This window comes from Oncorhynchus gorbuscha, linkage group LG02 (genome assembly GCF_021184085.1).
Source record: "Oncorhynchus gorbuscha isolate QuinsamMale2020 ecotype Even-year linkage group LG02, OgorEven_v1.0, whole genome shotgun sequence".
NCBI classification, from domain to species: domain Eukaryota; kingdom Metazoa; phylum Chordata; class Actinopteri; order Salmoniformes; family Salmonidae; genus Oncorhynchus; species Oncorhynchus gorbuscha.
This window is the reverse complement of record NC_060174.1, coordinates 73,987,156-74,012,033: the sequence shown is the minus strand read 5'-3', so window position 1 is coordinate 74,012,033 and position 24,878 is coordinate 73,987,156. Positions and strand designations below refer to the sequence as shown.

Sequence of the window (24,878 nt, the reverse complement as noted above, 5' to 3'; positions counted from 1 at the left end):
GGGACACTGGGGGTCATATTAGTCTGTATGAGTTACCTTCAGACTAGTCCCGGGACACTTATGGGGGTCATATTAGTTTGTATGGGTTACCTTCAGACTAGTCCCGGGACACTTATGGGGGTCATATTAGTTTGTATGGGTTACCTTCAGACTAGTCCCGGGACACTGGGGGTCATATTAGTTTGTATGGGTTACCTTCAGACTAGTCCCGGGACACTGGGGTCATATTAGTTTGTATGGGTTACCTTCAGACTAGTCCCGGGACACTGGGGGTCATATTAGTCTGTATGAGTTACCTTCAGACTAGTCCCGGGACACTTATGGGGGTCATATTAGTTTGTATGGGTTACCTTCAGACTAGTCCCGGGACACTTATGGGGGTCATATTAGTTTGTATGGGTTACCTTCAGACTAGTCCCGGGACACTGGGGGTCATATTAGTCTGTATGAGTTACCTTCAGACTAGTCCCGGGACACTTATGGGGGTCATATTAGTTTGTATGGGTTACCTTCAGACCAGTCCCGGGACACTTATGGGGGTCATATTAGTTTGTATGGGTTACCTTCAGACTAGTCCCGGGACACTTATGGGGGTCATATTAGTTTGTATGGGTTACCTTCCGACTAGTCCCGGGACACTGGGGGTCATATTAGTTTGTATGGGTTACCTTCAGACTAGTCCCGGGACACTGGGGTCATATTAGTTTGTATGGGTTACCTTCAGACTAGTCCCGGGACACTTATGGGGGTCATATTAGTTTGTATGAGTTACCTTCAGACTAGTACCGGGACACTTATGGGGGTCATATTAGTTTGTATGGGTTACCTTCAGACTAGTCCCGGGACACTGGGGGTCATATTAGTTTGTATGAGTTACCTTCAGACTAGTCCCGGGACACTTATGGGGATCATATTAGTTTGTATGGGTTACCTTCAGACTAGTCCCGGGACACTGGGGGTCATATTAGTTTGTATGGGTTACCTTCAGACTAGTCCCGGGACACTGGGGGTCATATTAGTTTGTATGGGTTACCTTCAGACTAGTCCCGGGACACTGGGGGTCATATTAGTCTGTATGAGTTACCTTCAGACTAGTCCCGGGACACTTATGGGGGTCATATTAGTTTGTATGGGTTACCTTCAGACTAGTCCCGGGACACTTATGGGGGTCATATTAGTTTGTATGGGTTACCTTCAGACTAGTCCCGGGACACTGGGGGTCATATTAGTCTGTATGAGTTACCTTCAGACTAGTCCCGGGACACTTATGGGGGTCATATTAGTTTGTATGGGTTACCTTCAGACCAGTCCCGGGACACTTATGGGGGTCATATTAGTTTGTATGGGTTACCTTCAGACTAGTCCCGGGACACTTATGGGGGTCATATTAGTTTGTATGGGTTACCTTCCGACTAGTCCCGGGACACTGGGGGTCATATTAGTTTGTATGGGTTACCTTCAGACTAGTCCCGGGACACTGGGGGTCATATTAGTTTGTATGGGTTACCTTCAGACTAGTCCCGGGACACTTATGGGGGTCATATTAGTTTGTATGAGTTACCTTCAGACTAGTACCGGGACACTTATGGGGGTCATATTAGTTTGTATGGGTTACCTTCAGACTAGTCCCGGGACACTGGGGGTCATATTAGTTTGTATGAGTTACCTTCAGACTAGTCCCGGGACACTTATGGGGATCATATTAGTTTGTATGGGTTACCTTCAGACTAGTCCCGGGACACTGGGGGTCATATTAGTTTGTATGGGTTACCTTCAGACTAGTCCCGGGACACTGGGGGTCATATTAGTTTGTATGGGTTACCTTCAGACTAGTCCCGGGACACTGGGGGTCATATTAGTTTGTATGGGTTACCTTCAGACTAGTCCCGGGACACTTATGGGGGTCATATTAGTTTGTATGAGTTACCTTCAGACTAGTCCCGGGACACTGGGGGTCATATTAGTTTGTATGAGTTACCTTCAGACTAGTCCCGGGACACTTATGGGGGTCATATTAGTTTGTATGGGTTACCTTCAGACCAGTCCCGGGACACTGGGGGTCATATTAGTTTGTATGGGTTACCTTCAGACTAGTCCCGGGACACTTATGGGGGTCATATTAGTTTGTATGAGTTACCTTCAGACTAGTCCCGGGACACTGGGGGTCATATTAGTTTGTATGAGTTACCTTCAGACTAGTCCCGGGACACTTATGGGGGTCATATTAGTTTGTATGGGTTACCTTCAGACTAGTCCCGGGACACTGGGGGTCATATTAGTTTGTATGGGTTACCTTCAGACTAGTCCCGGGACACTTATGGGGGTCATATTAGTTTGTATGAGTTACCTTCAGACTAGTCCCGGGACACTGGGGGTCATATTAGTTTGTATGGGTTACCTTCAGACTAGTCCCGGGACACTTATGGGGGTCATATTAGTTTGTATGGGTTACCTTCAGACTAGTCCCGGGACACTGGGGGTCATATTAGTTTGTATGGGTTACCTTCAGACTAGTCCCGGGACACTTATGGGGGTCATATTAGTTTGTATGAGTTACCTTCAGACTAGTCCCGGGACACTGGGGGTCATATTAGTTTGTATGGGTTACCTTCAGACTAGTCCCGGGACACTTATGGGGGTCATATTAGTTTGTATGGGTTACCTTCAGACTAGTCCCGGGACACTTATGGGGGTCATATTAGTCTGTATGAGTTACCTTCAGACTAGTCCCGGGACACTTATGGGGGTCATATTAGTTTGTATGGGTTACCTTCAGACTAGTCCCGGGACACTTATGGGGGTCATATTAGTCTGTATGAGTTACCTTCAGACTAGTCCCGGGACACTTATGGGGGTCATATTAGTCTGTATGAGTTACCTTCAGACTAGTCCCGGGACACTTATGGGGGTCATATTAGTTTGTATGGGTTACCTTCAGACTAGTCCCGGGACACTGGGGGTCATATTAGTTTGTATGGGTTACCCTTCAGACTAGTCCCGGGACACTGGGGGTCATATTAGTTTGTATGGGTTACCTTCAGACTAGTCCCGGGACACTGGGGTCATATTAGTTTGTATGGGTTACCTTCAGACTAGTCCCGGGACACTGGGGGTCATATTAGTTTGTATGGGTTACCTTCAGACTAGTCCCGGGACACTGGGGGTCATATTAGTTTGTATGGGTTACCTTCAGACTAGTCCCGGGACACTTATGGGGGTCATATTAGTTTGTATGAGTTACCTTCAGACTAGTCCCGGGACACTTATGGGGGTCATATTAGTTTGTATGGGTTACCTTCAGACTAGTCCCGGGACACTGGGGGTCATATTAGTTTGTATGGGTTACCTTCAGACTAGTCCCGGGACACTTATGGGGGTCATATTAGTTTGTATGGGTTACCTTCAGACTAGTCCCGGGACACTGGGGGTCATATTAGTTTGTATGGGTTACCTTCAGACTAGTCCCGGGACACTTATGGGGGTCATATTAGTTTGTATGAGTTACCTTCAGACTAGTCCCGGGACACTGGGGGTCATATTAGTTTGTATGGGTTACCTTCAGACTAGTCCCGGGACACTTATGGGGGTCATATTAGTTTGTATGGGTTACCTTCAGACTAGTCCCGGGACACTGGGGGTCATATTAGTTTGTATGGGTTACCCTTCAGACTAGTCCCGGGACACTGGGGGTCATATTAGTTTGTATGGGTTACCTTCAGACTAGTCCCGGGACACTGGGGGTCATATTAGTTTGTATGGGTTACCTTCAGACTAGTCCCGGGACACTTATGGGGGTCATATTAGTTTGTATGGGTTACCTTCAGACTAGTCCCGGGACACTTATGGGGGTCATATTAGTCTTTATGAGTTACCTTCAGACTAGTCCCGGGACACTTATGGGGGTCATATTAGTTTGTATGGGTTACCTTCAGACTAGTCCCGGGACACTTATGGGGGTCATATTAGTTTGTATGGGTTACCTTCAGACTAGTCCCGGGACACTTATGGGGGTCATATTAGTTTGTATGGGTTACCTTCAGACTAGTCCCGGGACACTGGGGGTCATATTAGTTTGTATGGGTTACCTTCAGACTAGTCCCGGGACACTGGGGGTCATATTAGTTTGTATGGGTTACCTTCAGACTAGTCCCGGGACACTGGGGGTCATATTAGTTTGTATGGGTTACCTTCAGACTAGTCCCGGGACACTGGGGGTCATATTAGTTTGTATGGGTTACCTTCAGACTAGTCCCGGGACACTGGGGGTCATATTAGTCTGTATGAGTTACCTTCAGACTAGTCCCGGGACACTTATGGGGGTCATATTAGTTTGTATGGGTTACCTTCAGACTAGTCCCGGGACACTGGGGGTCATATTAGTTTGTATGGGTTACCTTCAGACTAGTCCCGGGACACTGGGGGTCATATTAGTTTGAATGGGTTACCTTCAGACTAGTCCCGGGACACTGGGGGTCATATTAGTCTGTATGAGTTACCTTCAGACTAGTCCCGGGACACTTATGGGGGTCATATTAGTTTGTATGGGTTACCTTCAGACTAGTCCCGGGACACTTATGGGGGTCATATTAGTTTGTATGGGTTACCTTCAGACTAGTCCCGGGACACTTATGGGGGTCATATTAGTTTGTATGAGTTACCTTCAGACTAGTCCCGGGACACTTATGGGGGTCATATTAGTTTGTATGGGTTACCTTCAGACTAGTCCCGGGACACTGGGGGTCATATTAGTTTGTATGGGTTACCTTCAGACTAGTCCCGGGACACTTATGGGGGTCATATTAGTTTGTATGAGTTACCTTCAGACTAGTCCCGGGACACTGGGGGTCATATTAGTTTGTATGGGTTACCTTCAGACTAGTCCCGGGACACTTATGGGGGTCATATTAGTTTGTATGGGTTACCTTCAGACTAGTCCCGGGACACTGGGGGTCATATTAGTTTGTATGGGTTACCTTCAGACTAGTCCCGGGACACTTATGGGGGTCATATTAGTTTGTATGAGTTACCTTCAGACTAGTCCCGGGACACTGGGGGTCATATTAGTTTGTATGGGTTACCTTCAGACTAGTCCCGGGACACTTATGGGGGTCATATTAGTTTGTATGGGTTACCTTCAGACTAGTCCCGGGACACTTATGGGGGTCATATTAGTCTGTATGAGTTACCTTCAGACTAGTCCCGGGACACTTATGGGGGTCATATTAGTTTGTATGGGTTACCTTCAGACTAGTCCCGGGACACTTATGGGGGTCATATTAGTCTGTATGAGTTACCTTCAGACTAGTCCCGGGACACTTATGGGGGTCATATTAGTCTGTATGAGTTACCTTCAGACTAGTCCCGGGACACTTATGGGGGTCATATTAGTTTGTATGGGTTACCTTCAGACTAGTCCCGGGACACTGGGGGTCATATTAGTTTGTATGGGTTACCCTTCAGACTAGTCCCGGGACACTGGGGGTCATATTAGTTTGTATGGGTTACCTTCAGACTAGTCCCGGGACACTGGGGGTCATATTAGTTTGTATGGGTTACCTTCAGACTAGTCCCGGGACACTGGGGGTCATATTAGTTTGTATGGGTTACCTTCAGACTAGTCCCGGGACACTGGGGGTCATATTAGTTTGTATGGGTTACCTTCAGACTAGTCCCGGGACACTTATGGGGGTCATATTAGTTTGTATGAGTTACCTTCAGACTAGTCCCGGGACACTGGGGGTCATATTAGTTTGTATGAGTTACCTTCAGACTAGTCCCGGGACACTTATGGGGGTCATATTAGTTTGTATGGGTTACCTTCAGACTAGTCCCGGGACACTGGGGGTCATATTAGTTTGTATGGGTTACCTTCAGACTAGTCCCGGGACACTTATGGGGGTCATATTAGTTTGTATGAGTTACCTTCAGACTAGTCCCGGGACACTGGGGGTCATATTAGTTTGTATGGGTTACCTTCAGACTAGTCCCGGGACACTTATGGGGGTCATATTAGTTTGTATGGGTTACCTTCAGACTAGTCCCGGGACACTTATGGGGGTCATATTAGTCTGTATGAGTTACCTTCAGACTAGTCCCGGGACACTTATGGGGGTCATATTAGTCTGTATGAGTTACCTTCAGACTAGTCCCGGGACACTTATGGGGGTCATATTAGTTTGTATGGGTTACCTTCAGACTAGTCCCGGGACACTGGGGTCATATTAGTTTGTATGGGTTACCCTTCAGACTAGTCCCGGGACACTGGGGGTCATATTAGTTTGTATGGGTTACCTTCAGACTAGTCCCGGGACACTGGGGGTCATATTAGTTTGTATGGGTTACCTTCAGACTAGTCCCGGGACACTGGGGGTCATATTAGTTTGTATGGGTTACCTTCAGACTAGTCCCGGGACACTGGGGGTCATATTAGTTTGTATGGGTTACCTTCAGACTAGTCCCGGGACACTTATGGGGGTCATATTAGTTTGTATGAGTTACCTTCAGACTAGTCCCGGGACACTGGGGGTCATATTAGTTTGTATGAGTTACCTTCAGACTAGTCCCGGGACACTTATGGGGGTCATATTAGTTTGTATGGGTTACCTTCAGACTAGTCCCGGGACACTGGGGTCATATTAGTTTGTATGGGTTACCTTCAGACTAGTCCCGGGACACTTATGGGGGTCATATTAGTTTGTATGAGTTACCTTCAGACTAGTCCCGGGACACTGGGGGTCATATTAGTTTGTATGGGTTACCTTCAGACTAGTCCCGGGACACTTATGGGGGTCATATTAGTTTGTATGGGTTACCTTCAGACTAGTCCCGGGACACTGGGGGTCATATTAGTTTGTATGGGTTACCCTTCAGACTAGTCCCGGGACACTGGGGGTCATATTAGTTTGTATGGGTTACCTTCAGACTAGTCCCGGGACACTGGGGGTCATATTAGTTTGTATGGGTTACCTTCAGACTAGTCCCGGGACACTTATGGGGGTCATATTAGTTTGTATGGGTTACCTTCAGACTAGTCCCGGGACACTTATGGGGGTCATATTAGTCTTTATGGGTTACCTTCAGACTAGTCCCGGGACACTTATGGGGGTCATATTAGTTTGTATGGGTTACCTTCAGACTAGTCCCGGGACACTTATGGGGGTCATATTAGTTTGTATGGGTTACCTTCAGACTAGTCCCTGGACACTTATGGGGTCCCGGGACACTGGGGTCATATTAGTTTGTATGGGTTACCTTCAGACTAGTCCCGGGACACTGGGGGTCATATTAGTTTGTATGGGTTACCTTCAGACTAGTCCCGGGACACTGGGGGTCATATTAGTTTGTATGGGTTACCTTCAGACTAGTCCCGGGACACTGGGGGTCATATTAGTTTGTATGGGTTACCTTCAGACTAGTCCCGGGACACTGGGGGTCATATTAGTTTGTATGGGTTACCTTCAGACTAGTCCCGGGACACTGGGGGTCATATTAGTTTGAATGGGACACTAGTCCGGGACACTGGGGGTCATATTAGTTTGTATGGGTTACCTTCAGACTAGTCCCGGGACACTTATGGGGGTCATATTAGTTTGTATGGGTTACCTTCAGACTAGTCCCGGGACACTTATGGGGGTCATATTAGTTTGTATGGGTTACCTTCAGACTAGTCCCGGGACACTTATGGGGGTCATATTAGTTTGTATGGGTTACCTTCAGGTCATATTAGTTTGTATGGGTTACCTTCAGACTAGTCCCGGGACACTTATGGGGGTCATATTAGTTTGTATGGGTTACCTTCAGACTAGTCCCGGGACACTTATGGGGGTCATATTAGTTTGTATGGGTTACCTTCAGACTAGTCCCGGGACACTGGGGGTCATATTAGTTTGTATGGGTTACCTTCCGACTAGTCCCGGGACACTGGGGGTCATATTAGTTTGTATGGGTTACCTTCAGACTAGTCCCGGGACACTTATGGGGGTCATATTAGTTTGTATGGGTTACCTTCAGACTAGTCCCGGGACACTTATGGGGGTCATATTAGTTTGTATGGGTTACCTTCAGACTAGTCCCGGGACACTTATGGGGGTCATATTAGTTTGTATGAGTTACCTTCAGACTAGTCCCGGGACACTGGGGGTCATATTAGTTTGAATGGGTTACCTTCAGACTAGTCCCGGGACACTGGGGGTCATATTAGTTTGTATGGGTTACCTTCAGACTAGTCCCGGGACACTTATGGGGGTCATATTAGTTTGTATGGGTTACCTTCAGACTAGTCCCGGGACACTTATGGGGGTCATATTAGTTTGTATGGGTTACCTTCAGACTAGTCCCGGGACACTGGGGGTCATATTAGTTTGTATGGGTTACCTTCAGACTAGTCCCGGGACACTGGGGGTCATATTAGTTTGTATGGGTTACCTTCAGACTAGTCCCGGGACACTGGGGGTCATATTAGTTTGTATGGGTTACCTTCAGACTAGTCCCGGGACACTGGGGGTCATATTAGTTTGTATGGGTTACCTTCAGACTAGTCCCGGGACACTGGGGGTCATATTAGTTTGTATGGGTTACCTTCAGACTAGTCCCGGGACACTTATGGGGGTCATATTAGTTTGTATGGGTTACCTTCAGACTAGTCCCGGGACACTTATGGGGGTCATATTAGTTTGTATGAGTTACCTTCAGACTAGTCCCGGGACACTGGGGGTCATATTAGTTTGAATGGGTTACCTTCAGACTAGTCCCGGGACACTGGGGGTCATATTAGTTTGTATGGGTTACCTTCAGACTAGTCCCGGGACACTTATGGGGGTCATATTAGTTTGTATGGGTTACCTTCAGACTAGTCCCGGGACACTTATGGGGGTCATATTAGTTTGTATGGGTTACCTTCAGACTAGTCCCGGGACACTGGGGGTCATATTAGTTTGTATGGGTTACCTTCAGACTAGTCCCGGGACACTGGGGGTCATATTAGTTTGTATGGGTTACCTTCAGACTAGTCCCAGGACACTGGGGGTCATATTAGTTTGAATGGGTTACCTTCAGACTAGTCCCGGGACTACTTATGGGGGTCATATTAGTTTGTATGGGTTACCTTCAGACTAGTCCCGGGACACTGGGGGTCATATTAGTTTGTATGGGTTACCTTCAGACTAGTCCCGGGACACTTATGGGGGTCATATTAGTTTGTATGGGTTACCTTCAGACTAGTCCCGGGACACTTATGGGGGTCATATTAGTTTGTATGAGTTACCTTCAGACTAGTCCCGGGACACTGGGGGTCATATTAGTTTGAATGGGTTACCTTCAGACTAGTCCCGGGACACTTATGGGGGTCATATTAGTTTGTATGGGTTACCTTCAGACTAGTCCTGGGACACTTATGGGAGTCATATTAGTTTGTATGGGTTACCTTCAGACTAGTCCCGGGACACTGGGGGTCATATTAGTTTGAATGGGTTACCTTCAGACTAGTCCCGGGACACTGGGGGTCATATTAGTTTGAATGGGTTACCTTCAGACTAGTCCCGGGACACTTATGGGGGTCATATTAGTTTGTATGGGTTACCTTCAGACTAGTCCCGGGACACTTATGGGGGTCATATTAGTTTGTATGGGTTACCTTCAGACTAGTCCCGGGACACTTATGGGGGTCATATTAGTTTGTATGAGTTACCTTCAGACTAGTCCCGGGACACTGGGGGTCATATTAGTTTGAATGGGTTACCTTCAGACTAGTCCCGGGACACTTATGGGGGTCATATTAGTTTGTATGGGTTACCTTCAGACTAGTCCCGGGACACTTATGGGAGTCATATTAGTTTGTATGGGTTACCTTCAGACTAGTCCCGGGACACTGGGGGTCATATTAGTTTGAATGGGTTACCTTCAGACTAGTCCCGGGACACTGGGGGTCATATTAGTTTGAATGGGTTACCTTCAGACTAGTCCCGGGACACTTATGGGGGTCATATTAGTTTGTATGGGTTACCTTCAGACTAGTCCCGGGACACTTATGGGAGTCATATTAGTTTGTATGGGTTACCTTCAGACTAGTCCCGGGACACTGGGGGTCATATTAGTTTGAATGGGTTACCTTCAGACTAGTCCCGGGACACTTATGGGAGTCATATTAGTTTGTATGGGTTACCTTCAGACTAGTCCCGGGACACTTATGGGGGTCATATTAGTTTGTATGGGTTACCCTTCAGACTAGTCCCGGGACACTTATGGGGTTCATATTAATTTGTACGGGTTACCTTCAGACTAGTCCCGGGACACTTATGGGGGTCATATTAATTTGTACGGGTTACCTTCAGACTAGTCCCGGGACACTGGGGGTCATATTAGTGTTTAGGCCAACCCGTTCGCACGCTACCAACGTTTCTTGTGAGAAGACTGATTTTGCGGGATGTCTCATGGTCTGCTAAACACCGCTATAGCTCGGCCACCTTCCCCCGCAGAACGCTGACATAGGAGGACGCAATGGTTTGAGACGCAGCCCATGCAACAACTGATCTCTATAGCTTAAATTGACAGATTTTGATGGGGATCTTTTTATTATGTTTCTTAGATTGGTGCACACGGGTGCGCCAATAGACTCTTAATTATTAACTAGGCTTCTTTACATCAAAATGTTTGAATTCACTTGTCAGAAAAGTCTGTATAGTCTTCTCCCACTAGAATGAACTATATGCATCTTCTAGTGATCTATTGACAGGACAGGCACCTGTCAGTCACAAAGCCAGCACTCTCCACCATGTCAGCAGGAAGCGGATGCTTTCCGGTTTTCGGGGATAACGGAAGTTAGGTTGAAAATGACTTATCAGTGTAGCCTAGTGATGAGCTGTTCACGGACTAACAGCTATGTTTTGTAGTAAAGAAGAAATCGTTTTTCCAATGACATCATCGGTGTGCATCGTGTGATTTTAACCAATTATTAGTAGGCCTTGTGTCATGTTTTGTCATATATTGTCTTGTCATTATGCTTTCCCTTCTGTTCGTTTCCCCCTGCTGGTCTTATTAGGTTCGTTCCCTCTTTCTATCCCTCTCTCTCCCCCTCCCTCTCTCACTCTCTCGCTCTCTCTTCTCTCTATCGTTCCGTTCCTGCTCCCAGCTGTTCCTATTCCCCTAATCAATCATTTAGTCTTCCCACACCTGTTCCCGATCCTTTCCCCTGATTAGAGTCCCTATTTCTTCCTTTGTGTTCCGTTCCTGTCCTGTCGGATCCTTGTATGTATTGGTCACCGTGCTGTGTTTGTGTATCGCCCAGTCGTGTCGTGTTTCCCTCAGATGCTGCGTGGTGAGCAGGTGTCTGAGTCTGCTAGGTTCAAGTGCCTTCCCGAGGCTACCTGCTGTTCAAGATCGAGTCTCCAGTCGGTTCTCGTCATTACGAGTGGAAGTTGTGTTTTTTGATTGTATTTTACTTTACTGGATTAAAGACTCTGTTTTCGCCAAGTCGCTTTTGGGTCCTCATTCACCCGCATAACAGAAGGATCCGACCAAGAATGGACCCAGCGACTATGGATTCTCTCTACTCTACTCTCGAGTTCCAGGGAGCGATGCTCGGCAGACACGAGCAGGAATTGTCTGCTGCTCGGCATGCCGTTGAGACCCTGGCCGCTCAGGTCTCCGACCTCTCAAGACAGTATCAGAGTCTTCGTCTCGTGTCACCAGCTACTTCCGGTTCTTCCGAGCCTCCGGAACCTAGGGTTAATAACCCACCTTGTTATTCTGGGCAGCCCACTGAGTGCCGCTCCTTTCTCACCCAGTGTGATATCGTGTTCTCTCTCCAACCCAACACATACTCAAGAGAGAGAGCTCGGATTGCCTACGTCATATCACTCCTTACTGGTCGGGCTCGGCAGTGGGGCACAGCTATCTGGGAGGCAAGCGCTGAGTGTACTAACAATTATCTGAACTTTAAAGAGGAGATGATAAGGGTTTTTGATCGCTCAGTTTTTGGGAAAGAAGCTTCCTGGTCCCTGTCTTCCCTATGTCAAGGTAATCGATCCATAACGGATTACTCAATAGAGTTTCGCACTCTTGCTGCCTCCAGTAACTGGAACGAGCAGGCGTTGCTCGCTCGTTTTCTGGAGGGACTCCACGCTAAGGTTAAGGATGAGATTCTCTCTCGGGAGGTTCCATCCAGCGTGGATTCTTTGATTGAACTCGCTATTCGCATTGAACGACGGGTAGATCTTCGTCACCGAGCTCATAGAAGAGAGCTCGCGTTAACTGTGTCTCCCCTCTCTCCGACACTACCGTCTTTCCCCACTGACTCAGGTGTTGAGCCCATGCAGCTGGGGGTATTCGCATCTCGGCTAAGGAGAGGGAACGGAGAATCACCAACCGCCTCTGTCTCTATTGCGGTTCCGCTGGTCATTTTGTCATGTCATGTCCAGTTAAAGGCCAGAGCTCATCAGTAAGCGGAGGGCGACTGATAAGCGCTACTAGACGGTCCTCTCCGTCAAGTACATGTACTACTTTACCGGTCCATCTACGCTGGACCGGATCGGCAGCATCCTGCAGTGCATTAATAGACTCTGGGGCAGAGGGCTGTTTTATGGACGAAGCCTGGGCGCGGGAACATGACATTCCTCTCAGACAGTTAGGGAGCCCACGGTCATGTTTGCCTTGGATGGTAGTCCTCTCCCCAGTATATTATATGAAACACTACCTTTAACCCTCACTGTATCTGGTAACCATAGTGAGACCATTTCTTTTTTGATTTTTTGTTCACCTTTTACACCTGTTGTTTTGGGTCATCCCTGGCTAGTGTGTCATAATCCTTCTTTTGATTGGTCTAGTGGTTCTGTCCTTTCCTGGAGCGTTTCTTGTCATGTGAAGTGTTTAATGTCTGCTATTTCTCCTGTTTGTTCTGTCCCCTCTTCTCAGGAGGAACCTGGTGATTTGACAGGAGTGCCGGAGGAATATCATGGTCTGCGCACGGTCTTCAGTCGGTCCAGAACCAACTCCCTTCCTCCTCACCGGTCGTATGATTGTTGTTCTGATCTCTTTAAGAAGCGTTTTGCATCCGCTCCTATTCTTGTTGCACCTGACGTCACTAAACAGTTTTTGTTGAGGTTGACGCGTCGGGGGTGGGCGTGGGAGCCATTCTGTCCCAGCGCTCCGATACTGACGATGGGGTCCACCCTTGTGCGTATTTTTCTGCTTCTGCTCCTGGTCTTGCTGGGTCTCAGTCTGTTCCCTGCCATCGCATCTCTCCTGTTCTTGTTCCTGCCCTTGCTGTGTCTCAGTCTGTCCCTAGTTGTTACTCTCCTGGCCTGTTTGGTCCTGTTTGCTCTAAAGTTTTCAGTTCTCTACCCGTGTCTCATTTTTTTTTTTTTAGAGTAGTACCCTAGTTTCCCTTTTTATCGTTTTTTTCGTTACGGTCCTGAGGAGAGGAGTTGGGTTCTTTCTCGGGACGTGCTGGACCGTTTGATCTATGATTTCCTCCGTTGCCGCCAGTGTTCCTCCTCGAGAGCGCCAGGAGGCGCTCGGTGAGTGGGGGGGTACTGTCATGTTTTGTCATATATTGTCTTGTCATTATGCTTTCCCTTCTGTTCGTTTCCCCCTGCTGGTCTTATTAGGTTCGTTCCCTCTTTCTATCCCTCTCTCTCCCCCTCCCTCTCTCACTCTCTCGCTCTCTCTTCTCTCTATCGTTCCGTTCCTGCTCCCAGCTGTTCCTATTCCCCTAATCAATCATTTAGTCTTCCCACACCTGTTCCCGATCCTTTCCCCTGATTAGAGTCCCTATTTCTTCCTTTGTGTTCCGTTCCTGTCCTGTCGGATCCTTGTATGTATTGGTCACCGTGCTGTGTTTGTGTATCGCCCAGTCGTGTCGTGTTTCCCTCAGATGCTGCGTGGTGAGCAGGTGTCTGAGTCTGCTAGGTTCAAGTGCCTTCCCGAGGCTACCTGCTGTTCAAGATCGAGTCTCCAGTCGGTTCTCGTCATTACGAGTGGAAGTTGTGTTTTTTGATTGTATTTTACTTTACTGGATTAAAGACTCTGTTTTCGCCAAGTCGCTTTTGGGTCCTCATTCACCCGCATAACAGCCTTGCCTTCTAATTGTCTACTAATTGGTTGATGATGTCATTGGAAACACTTATCTTCCTCTATATTTTTTACTACAAAACAGAAACGCGCCATTTTCACATATGTTGATGTTGGGGTGATGAATATAAAGTAGATTTACTTTAAATTTACATCATTTTTTTATTTAACTAGGCAAGCCAGTTATGAACAAATTCTTACTTACAATGACGGCCTACCCCGGACGACGCTGGGCCAATTGTGCGCCGCCCTGTGGGACTCCCAACCACGGCCGCATGTGATGCAGCCTGGATTTGACCCAGGGACTGCAGTGATGCCTCTTGCGCTGAGAGGCAGTGTCTTAGACCGCTGCACCACTCAGGTGCATCGGGAACACTTTTAAATGAACGGAACCAGATCGCATCGGTGAGAGAGCTGTTCATTCTGCTCCCTAATTTGCTTACTGGTAGGCTACTCATGCTTTTTGATTATCTGCAGATAAATGATGAAAACATTAGACTGTTTACTCCTCACTGCAGGAACAATAGTAGTGGAGAGAGAGCCTCATTCTGGTCCAAATGATACAAGAAAACAGATTGAAAGCTATAACAGCATATTTTATGACACATGGTATGGTATTATGAAATATATTAATAAAGGCCTATTGATTTGATTAGTGTCGACAATGGAGTAGCCTAATCAACTGCTGCTTTCTGTGTAGCAAAGCACATATTTAACACCTGCTTCATTCTACAAACACCTGTAGGTCTATTCATGCATGTCTGACATTGTATATAATTTTTTGAACATTTGAAACCAATTACCTGCAATTCTATATTATTTCTCTACAACTAGACTAAACTATCTTTTCTGACTAGATTACTAATCTACCGCCTTCCCTCAATGTCCCACCCACAGTGATTGATTGACAGGTCTGAAACCCTACCAACTCTGTGACTCACAAACATCCTTTCACCTCCCCTGACAATCCTACCCAGAATTATTGATTGACAGGCCAAACTGTTAAAGGGATAGCTCACCCAAATTACAAACAACTGTAAATATGACTGTCATCAAGAGAAGACAGGTTTAATGTTAAAAAAGGTTATCTTACTTAGAAAACAGTCCTGATCATAAAGGCCTAAACAATCTTTGAAACAACTAACAATACACTGAATTCATACATTTTCAGTCATTTTATTTGGAAAGTCATGTCTTTCTACTCCATACCACAACTAATTTGACCAATCTTGGAGGTAAAGTCGTTAAAGTATTAAATGATTTAGCTGCGTATTTCGGATGGAATCAAGGCATTAGAATGTACTAGAGGACACCAACTCAGGGGTCATTCCCCTCCAGACTAAACCAGCCCGGATCTCCCTGAAACATTGTAAATATAGTAACACATATTTTAATATTTTAGAGTATTTGATGTTAAAATCTTTCTTTGGTATAAGAACAAGTGAATACTAGAGATGTAGTGGAATATACAGTATGAGATGTTTTGGACAATAGTTTATGTTGTAAGAATCATTAACAGAAACAAGTTAGACGACGATATTATATTTTGGATTTCAAAAGAATCTACTAATAATACAGATGTACTACAACAATACATTTGCAAACATATTGGGAACAATTCAGAATCTGGTTTGGTCTATTGTTAGAACAAGTCAATAACACTAATTCTACAGTACATCTGTTTTCATCATTGACCACGCAACCCAATTTCTGAGCAGGATAAACCCCCCCCCAAAAATGATTGGCTAGCTTTCACCATGACATCATCATCAGACACTATTCCATTGTTTTGTACACAACTGTGTCTCCAGAATGCATGGTAGTATTAAAGCACTGTGCTAGAGATAACAACCCAGCTTTAGTAAAACCGTCTGTATTGGCACTGATTCACTGTTCATACATGTTCATGCAGTGTTTGACACTCTCCTGAATGAGCATGAACTCATTAGTGAAATCAGGAGAAGCTGGGACATATTTGAAGGTTGCTAAGAAACAGCTTTGGAAGCCCCCTCCCTGGTAACAGCAGTGCAGTGTAGAGAACAGGCACTGTTACACTAACGTTAGAATCCTACTGCAGTATAACAACACATCAACATACATTACTACTTCCACTTTACATATCGAAACATATGAATACATTAGACATAGAATTCGATGTGGAAATGATTGTATAAAACATGGGAACAGTGAATGGATTCATTAAATCACGCTATGATGGAAATTGTATCATTGACATTTGAATAATGGCCCACTGTAGCTATGCAGTAAAGAGAGAGTTCACCAACAAATGTACATAACATTATGGATATCTACAAAGTAGTTTATTGTTTATTTACTAGCCCTAACCCCATTTAATGCTCTAAATACTCTAACTTTAAACCAAGTTGTAGGAACCCCATTACACAAACTCCTTGACCACAACACCCTAACCAGACCACAACACCCTAACCAGACCACAACACCCTAACCAGACCACAACACCCTAACCAGACCACAACACCCTAACCAGACCACAACACCCTAACCAGACCACAACACCCTAACCAGACCACAACACCCTAACCAGACCACAACACCCTAACCAGACCACAACACCCTAACCAGACCACAACACCCTAACCAGACCAAAACACCCTAACCAGACCACAACACCCTAACCAGACCACAACACCCTAACCAGACCACAACACCCTAACCAGACCACAAGAACACCAAGGCATCCTGACCCTAAACCCCAGACCAGAACCTCTGAACACTCCCTGACCATAAATACCTCCCTGACCATACATACCTCCCTGACCATAAATACCTCCCTGACCATAAATACCTCCATGAGCATACATACCTCCCCGACCATACATACCTCCCTGACCATAAATACCTCCCTGACCATAAATACCTCCCTGACCATACATACCTCCCTGACCATACATACCTCCCTGACCATACATACCTCCCTGACCATAAATACCTCCCTGACCATACATACCTCCCTGACCATAAATACCTCCCTGACCATAAATACCTCCCCGACCATACATACCTCCCTGACCATACATGCCTCCCTGACCATACATACCTCCCTGACCATACATACCTCCCTGACCATACATACCTCCCTGACCATACATACCTCCCTGACCATAAATACCTCCCTGACCATACATACCTCCCTGACCATAAATACCTCCCTGACCATAAATACCTCCCTGACCATACATACCTCCCTGACCATACATGCCTCCCTGACCATACATACCTCCCTGAACCATACATACCTCCCTGACCATACATACCTCCCTGACCATACATACCTCCCTGACCATACATACCTCCCTGACCATACATACCTCCCTGACCATGCATGCCTCCCTGACCATACATACCTCCCTGACCATAAATACCTCCCTGACCATACATACCTCCCTGACCATACATGCCTCCCTGACCATACATACCTCCCTGACCATACATACCTCCCTGACCATACATACCTCCTTGACCATAAATACCTCCCTGAGCATACATACCTCCCTGAGCATACATACCTCCCTGAGCATACATACCTCCATGAGCATACATACCTCCCTGACCATACATACCTCCCTGACCATACATGCCTCCCTGACCATACATAACTCCCTGACCATACATACCTCCCTGACCATACTACATACCTCCCTGAACATACATACCTCCCTGACCATACATAACTCCCTGGATATGGGAGGGGCTACTATGGTTTTGTAAATGCTAATCCCTAGTCCCCTTGGGGTGAGATTTTGGGTCATGAGGGAATGAAGGCAGCAGCAGCAAGGAGCAAGTGGAGAGTCGCGACCGACCTGCTGGCGTGCAGTTCAGATCACAGGCTCTCTCTCTTTCTGTCTGTCTCTCTCTCTCCCTCTCCATCTCTCTCTCCATTTCTCTCCCTCTCTCTCCATAATCCTCCACTGGTTTGGCTCTAGCTAGTATTAGTATTAGTAGGAATATGTATTAGTGCAGGTCGGTGTTGGGAGGCAGAATATGAAAACAGATGTTGACAGCAGGAGGAGCGGGGGAGGGACTGTCTGCCCTGATGTGAATGATGGACAGAGAGGGAGAGAGGAAGTGAGAGAGGGAGGCAGGAAGGGTGGCGGAACAACGACAAGAGAGGTTGTGGAGAACCTACAGTCCAGGAGAATTGTAAAAGTGTCTACAAGGGGTTGGTCCAGGTGACCACTTGACCAACTGGTTCAACGGAACATCTCACCTCCACTGGGTAGATCCAGTATATGATATGAAATGGATAGAATGGATGGATAGACCCAGAGAAATCTATATGTACACCCACATCAGCTATATTCTGTGCTGGTTTATAAGAGGTACACCTTGTTAAAGCACTGGCATGATGTCTAATCAATGGAGTGCACCAATTAGGTTTCATAATGAGAGATAATGAAAGAAGCGTGCCACTGCGGCTATATTTAGCATGGTACCAGAGGACGGTGTGAGAGGAGGAAGGAGAGAGGAGGAAGAGAGGACATGAAGAGAAAGAGAGGACACAGAAATAGAGAGAATAAGATGGAGGGAGAGAGCATCGGGCTAGTCAGCTGATGCTTTAGGAATAGCATAGCAACTAGCAGCAGCCGCAACATCTGCATAGATACTGTCGTTAGTGGGAGTGTTTTGTGCTTCTATGATGTCACTTGCAACACATGTACAGTACATACTGTGTTTGTGGGCAATACAGATATCAAACCAGATGAAGGATAAGGGATAATTGAAGGTTGTTAAGTAAAGCTAGGGAGGGACACAGGTCAGTGGCCTTAATTCACCATGATGATGAGGCTGAAGGGTCTGTGGTGTGTAACAGAGTTCAGTGACCCTGTGTTTGGGCAAGGCTTGCCTGTGTTCGCTGTGTGTCTGCCTGTGTGTTACAGATGTTGTCACAGCAGAGTAGACGGTGTTCTAGGTCAGGCTGGGTTTCAACAGGTTCTTCTCTGAGTGGCTTGTGCAGCCAGCAGGCTGTCAATCAATCCTCTCCCTTTTGGTTTTGTCTTCTGTCCCTCTAACCGCTATCGCTCCCCTCTTAGTATCAGTTCCTTCTGTCCCTCTAACCTCTATCGCTCCCCTCTTAGTATCAGTTCCTTCTGTCCCTCTAACCTCTATCGCTCCCCTCTTAGTATCAGTTCCTTCTGTCCCTCTAACCTCTAACCTCTATCGCTCCCCTCTTTAGTATCAGTTCCTTCTGTCCCTCTAACCTCTAACCTCTATCACTCCCCTCTTAGTATCAGTTCCTTCTGTCCCTCTAACCTCTAACCGCTATTGCTCCCCTCTTAGTATCAGTTCCTTCTGTCCCTCTAACCTCTATCACTCCCCTCTTAGTATCAGTTCCTTCTGTCCCTCTAACCTCTAACCTCTATTGCTCCCCTCTTAGTATCAGTTCCTTCTGTCCCTCTAACCTCTATCGCTCCCCTCTTAGTATCAGTTCCTTCTGTCCATCTAACCTCTAACCTCTATCACTCCCCTCTTAGTATCAGTTCCTTCTGTCCCTCTAACCTCTATCGCTCCCCTCTTAGTATCAGTTCCTTCTGTCCATCTAAACTCTATCACTCCCCTCTTAGTATCAGTTCCTTCTGTCCCTCTAACCTCTATCGCTCCCCTCTTAGTATCAGTTCCTTCTGTCCCTCTAACCTCTATCGCTCCCCTCTTAGTATCAGTTCCTTCTGTCCCTCTAACCTCTATCACTCCCCTCTTAGTATCAGTTCCTTCTGTCCCTCTAACCTCTATCGCTCCCCTCTTAGTATCAGTTCCTTCTGTCCATCTAACCTCTATCACTCCCCTCTTAGTATCAGTTCCTTCTGTCCCTCTAACCTCTATCGCTCCCCTCTTAGTATCAGTTCCTTCTGTCCATCTAACCTCTATCGCTCCCCTCTTAGTATCAGTTCCTTCTGTCCCTCTAACCTCTAACCTCTATCGCTCCCCTCTTAGTATCAGTTCCTTCTGTCCCTCTAACCTCTAACCTCTATTGCTCCCCTCTTAGTATCAATTCCTTCTGTCCCTCTAACCTCTAACCTCTATCACTCCCCTCTTAGTATCAGTTCCTTCTGTCCCTCTAACCTCTATTGCTCCCCTCTTAGTATCAGTTCCTTCTGTCCCTCTAACCTCTATTGCTCCCCTCTTAGTATCAGTTCCTTCTGTCCCTCTAACCTCTAACCTCTATTGCTCCCCTCTTAGTATCAGTTCCTTCTGTCCCTCTAACCTCTATTGCTCCCCTCTTAGTATCAGTTCCTTCTGTCCCTCTAACCTCTAACCTCTATTGCTCCCCTCTTAGTATCAGTTCCTTCTGTCCCTCTAACCTCTATTGCTCCCCTCTTAGTATCAGTTCCTTCTATCCCTCTAACCTCTAACCTCTATTGTTCCCCTCTTAGTATCAGTTCCTTCTGTCCCTCTAACCTCTATCGCTCCCCTATTAGTATCAGTTCCTTCTGTCCCTCTAACCTCTAACCTCTATCACTCCCCTCTTAGTATCAGTTCCTTCTGTCCATCTAACCTCTAACCTCTATCACTCCCCTCTTAGTATCAGTTCCTTCTGTCCCTCTAACCTCTATTGCTCCCCTCTTAGTATCAGTTCCTTCTGTCCCTCTAACCTCTATTGCTCCCCTCTTAGTATCAGTTCCTTCTGTCCCTCTAACCTCTAACCTCTATTGCTCCCCTCTTAGTATCAGTTCCTTCTGTCCCTCTAACCTCTATCGCTCCCCTCTTAGTATCAGTTCCTTCTGTCCCTCTAACCTCTATCGCTCCCCTATTAGTATCAGTTCCTTCTGTCCCTCTGTCCCTCTAACCTCTATCGCTCCCCTCTTAGTATCAGTTCCTTCTGTCCCTCTAACCTCTATTGCTCCCCCCTTAGTATCAGTTCCTTCTGTCCCTCTAACCTCTATTGCTCCCCCCTTAGTATCAGTTCCTTCTGTCCCTCTGTCCCTCTAACCTCTATCGCTCCCCTCTTAGTATCAGTTCCTTCTGTCCCTCTAACCTCTATTGCTCCCCCCTTAGTATCAGTTCCTTCTGTCCCTCTGTCCCTCTAACCTCTATCGCTCCCCTCTTAGTATCAGTTCCGTCTGTCCCTCTAACCTCTATTGCTCCCCCCTTAGTATCAGTTCCTTCTGTCCCTCTGTCCCTCTAACCTCTATCGCTCCCCTCTTAGTATCAGTTCCTTCTGTCCCTCTAACCTCTATTGCTCCCCCCTTACTATCAGTTCCTTCTGTCCCTCTAACCTCTATTGCTCCCCCCTTAGTATCAGTTCCTTCTGTCCCTCTGTCCCTCTAACCTCTATCGCTCCCCTCTTAGTATCAGTTCCCTCTGTCCCTCTAACCTCTATCGCTCCCCTCTTAGTATCAGTTCCGTCTGTCCCTCTAACCTCTATTGCTCCCCCCTTAGTATCAGTTCCTTCTGTCCCTCTAACCTCTATTGCTCCCCCCTTAGTATCAGTTCCTTCTGTCCCTCTGTCCCTCTAACCTCTATCGCTCCCCTCTTAGTATCAGTTCCCTCTGTCCCTCTAACCTCTATTGCTCCCCCCTTAGTATCAGTTCCTTCTGTCCCTCTGTCCCTCTAACCTCTATCGCTCCCCTCTTAGTATCAGTTCCGTCTGTCCCTCTAACCTCTAACCTCTATCGCTCCCCTCTTAGTATCAGTTCCTTCCGTCCCTCTAACCTCTATCGCTCCCCTCTTAGTATCAGTTCCTTCTGTCCCTCTAACCTCTATCGCTCCCCTCTTAGTATCAGTTCCTTCTGTCCCTCTAACCTCTATTGCTCCCCTCTTAGTATCAGTTCCTTCTGTCCCTCTAACCTCTATCGCTCCCCTCTTAGTATCAGTTCCTTCTGTCCCTCTATCCTCTATCGCTCCCCTCTTAGTATCAGTTCCTTCTGTCCCTCTAACCTCGAACCTCTATTGCTCCCCTCTTAGTATCAGTTCCTTCTGTCCCTCTAACCTCTATCGCTCCCCTATTAGTATCAGTTCCTTCTGTCCATCTAACCTCTATCGCTCCCCTCTTAGTATCAGTTCCTTCTGTCCCTCTAACCTCTATCGCTCCCCTCTTAGTATCAGTTCCTTCTGTCCCTCTAACCTCTATCGCTCCCCTCTTAGTATCAGTTCCTTCTGTCCCTCTATCCTCTATCGCTCCCCTCTTAGTATCAGTTCCTTCTGTCCCTCTAACCTCGAACCTCTATTGCTCCCCTCTTAGTATCAGTTCCTTCTGTCCCTCTAACCTCTATCGCTCCCCTATTAGTATCAGTTCCTTCTGTCCATCTAACCTCTATCGCTCCCCTCTTAGTATCAGTTCCTTCTGTCCCTCTAACCTCTATCGCTCCCCTCTTAGTATCAGTTCCTTCTGTCCCTCTATCCTCTATTGCTCCCCCCTTAGTATCAGTTCCTTCTGTCCCTCTGTCCCTCTAACCTCTATCGCTCCCCTCTTAGTATCAGTTCCTTCTGTCCCTCTAACCTCTATTGCTCCCCCCTTAGTATCAGTTCCTTCTGTCCCTCTAAACTCTATTGCTCCCCCTTTAGTATCAGTTCCTTCTGTCCCTCTGTCCCTCTAACCTCTATCGCTCCCCTCTTAGTATCAGTTCCCTCTGTCCCTCTAACCTCTATCGCTCCCCTCTTAGTATCAGTTCCGTCTGTCCCTCTAACCTCAATTGCTCCCCCCCCTTAGTATCAGTTCCTTCTGTCCCTCTAACCTCTATTGCTCCCCCCTTAGTATCAGTTCCTTCTGTCCCTCTAACCTCTATTGCTCCCCTCTTAGTATCAGTTCCTTCTGTCCCTCTAACCTCTATCGCTCCCCTCTTAGTATCAGTTCCTTCTGTCCCTCTAACCTCTATTGCTCCCCTCTTAGTATCAGTTCCTTCTGTCCCTCTAACCTCTATCGCTCCCCTCTTAGTATCAGTTCCTTCTGTCCCTCTATCCTCTATCGCTCCCCTCTTAGTATCAGTTCCTTCTGTCCCTCTAACCTCGAACCTCTATTGCTCCCCTCTTAGTATCAGTTCCTTCTGTCCCTCTAACCTCTATCGCTCCCCTATTAGTATCAGTTCCTTCTGTCCATCTAACCTCTATCGCTCCCCTCTTAGTATCAGTTCCTTCTGTCCCTCTAACCTCTATCGCTCCCCTCTTAGTATCAGTTCCTTCTGTCCCTCTAACCTCTATCGCTCCCCTCTTAGTATCAGTTCCTTCTGTCCCTCTATCCTCTATCGCTCCCCTCTTAGTATCAGTTCCTTCTGTCCCTCTAACCTCGAACCTCTATTGCTCCCCTCTTAGTATCAGTTCCTTCTGTCCCTCTAACCTCTATCGCTCCCCTATTAGTATCAGTTCCTTCTGTCCATCTAACCTCTATCGCTCCCCTCTTAGTATCAGTTCCTTCTGTCCCTCTAACCTCTATCGCTCCCCTCTTAGTATCAGTTCCTTCTGTCCCTCTATCCTCTATTGCTCCCCCCTTAGTATCAGTTCCTTCTGTCCCTCTGTCCCTCTAACCTCTATCGCTCCCCTCTTAGTATCAGTTCCTTCTGTCCCTCTAACCTCTATTGCTCCCCCCTTAGTATCAGTTCCTTCTGTCCCTCTAAACTCTATTGCTCCCCCTTTAGTATCAGTTCCTTCTGTCCCTCTGTCCCTCTAACCTCTATCGCTCCCCTCTTAGTATCAGTTCCCTCTGTCCCTCTAACCTCTATCGCTCCCCTCTTAGTATCAGTTCCGTCTGTCCCTCTAACCTCTATTGCTCCCCCCCCTTAGTATCAGTTCCTTCTGTCCCTCTAACCTCTATTGCTCCCCCCTTAGTATCAGTTCCTTCTGTCCCTCTGTCCCTATAACCTCTATCGCTCCCCTCTTAGTATCAGTTCCCTCTGTCCCTCTAACCTCTATTGCTCCCCCCTTAGTATCAGTTCCTTCTGTCCCTCTGTCCCTCTAACCTCTATCACTCCCCTCTTAGTATCAGTTCCGTCTGTCCCTCTAACCTCTAACCTCTATCGCTCCCCTCTTAGTATCAGTTCCTTCTGTCCCTCTAACCTCTATCGCTCCCCTCTTAGTATCAGTTCCTTCTGTCCCTCTAACCTCTATCGCTCCCCTCTTAGTATCAGTTCCTTCTGTCCCTCTAACCTCTATCGCTCCCCTCTTAGTATCAGTTCCTTCTGTCCCTCTAACCTCTATCGCTCCCCTCTTAGTATCCGTTCCTTCTGTCCCTCTAACCTCTATCGCTCCCCTCTTAGTATCAGTTCCTTCTGTCCCTCTAACCTCTATTGCTCCCCTCTTAGTATCAGTTCCTTCTGTCCCTCTAACCTCTATCGCTCCCCTCTTAGTATCAGTTCCTTCTGTCCCTCTAACCTCTATCGCTCCCCTCTTAGTATCAGTTCCTTCTGTCCCTCTAACCTCTATCACTCCCCTCTTAGTATCAGTTCCTTCTGTCCCTCTAACCTCTATCGCTCCCCTCTTAGTATCAGTTCCTTCTGTCCCTCTAACCTCTAACCTCTATCGCTCCCCTCTTAGTATCAGTTCCTTCTGTCCCTCTAACCTCTAACCTCTATCGCTCCCCTCTTAGTATCAGTTCCTTCTGTCCCTCTAACCTCTATCGCTCCCCTCTTAGTATCAGTTCCTTCTGTCCCTCTAACCTCTATCGCTCCCCTCTTAGTATCAGTACCTTCTGTCCCTCTAACCTCTATCCTCTAACCTCTGACCTCTAACCCAGGGATCATCAACTAGCGGATGGTTGAGGGGCCGGAACATAATTACATATAATCTGTAGACTGCAAATTGAATGCAAGAAGCCCAAACAACTATAAAAGTTGATAAAACGATCA

At 46.9% G+C, this 24,878-nt stretch overlaps 1 protein-coding gene across 2 annotated transcripts in view; it reads right to left on the bottom strand.

Moving 5' to 3' along the window:
- Positions 1-24,878, bottom strand: part of LOC124009216 (Down syndrome cell adhesion molecule-like protein 1 homolog) — a 177,175-nt gene that overhangs the window by 132,147 nt on the left and 20,150 nt on the right. The window lies entirely within an intron of this gene.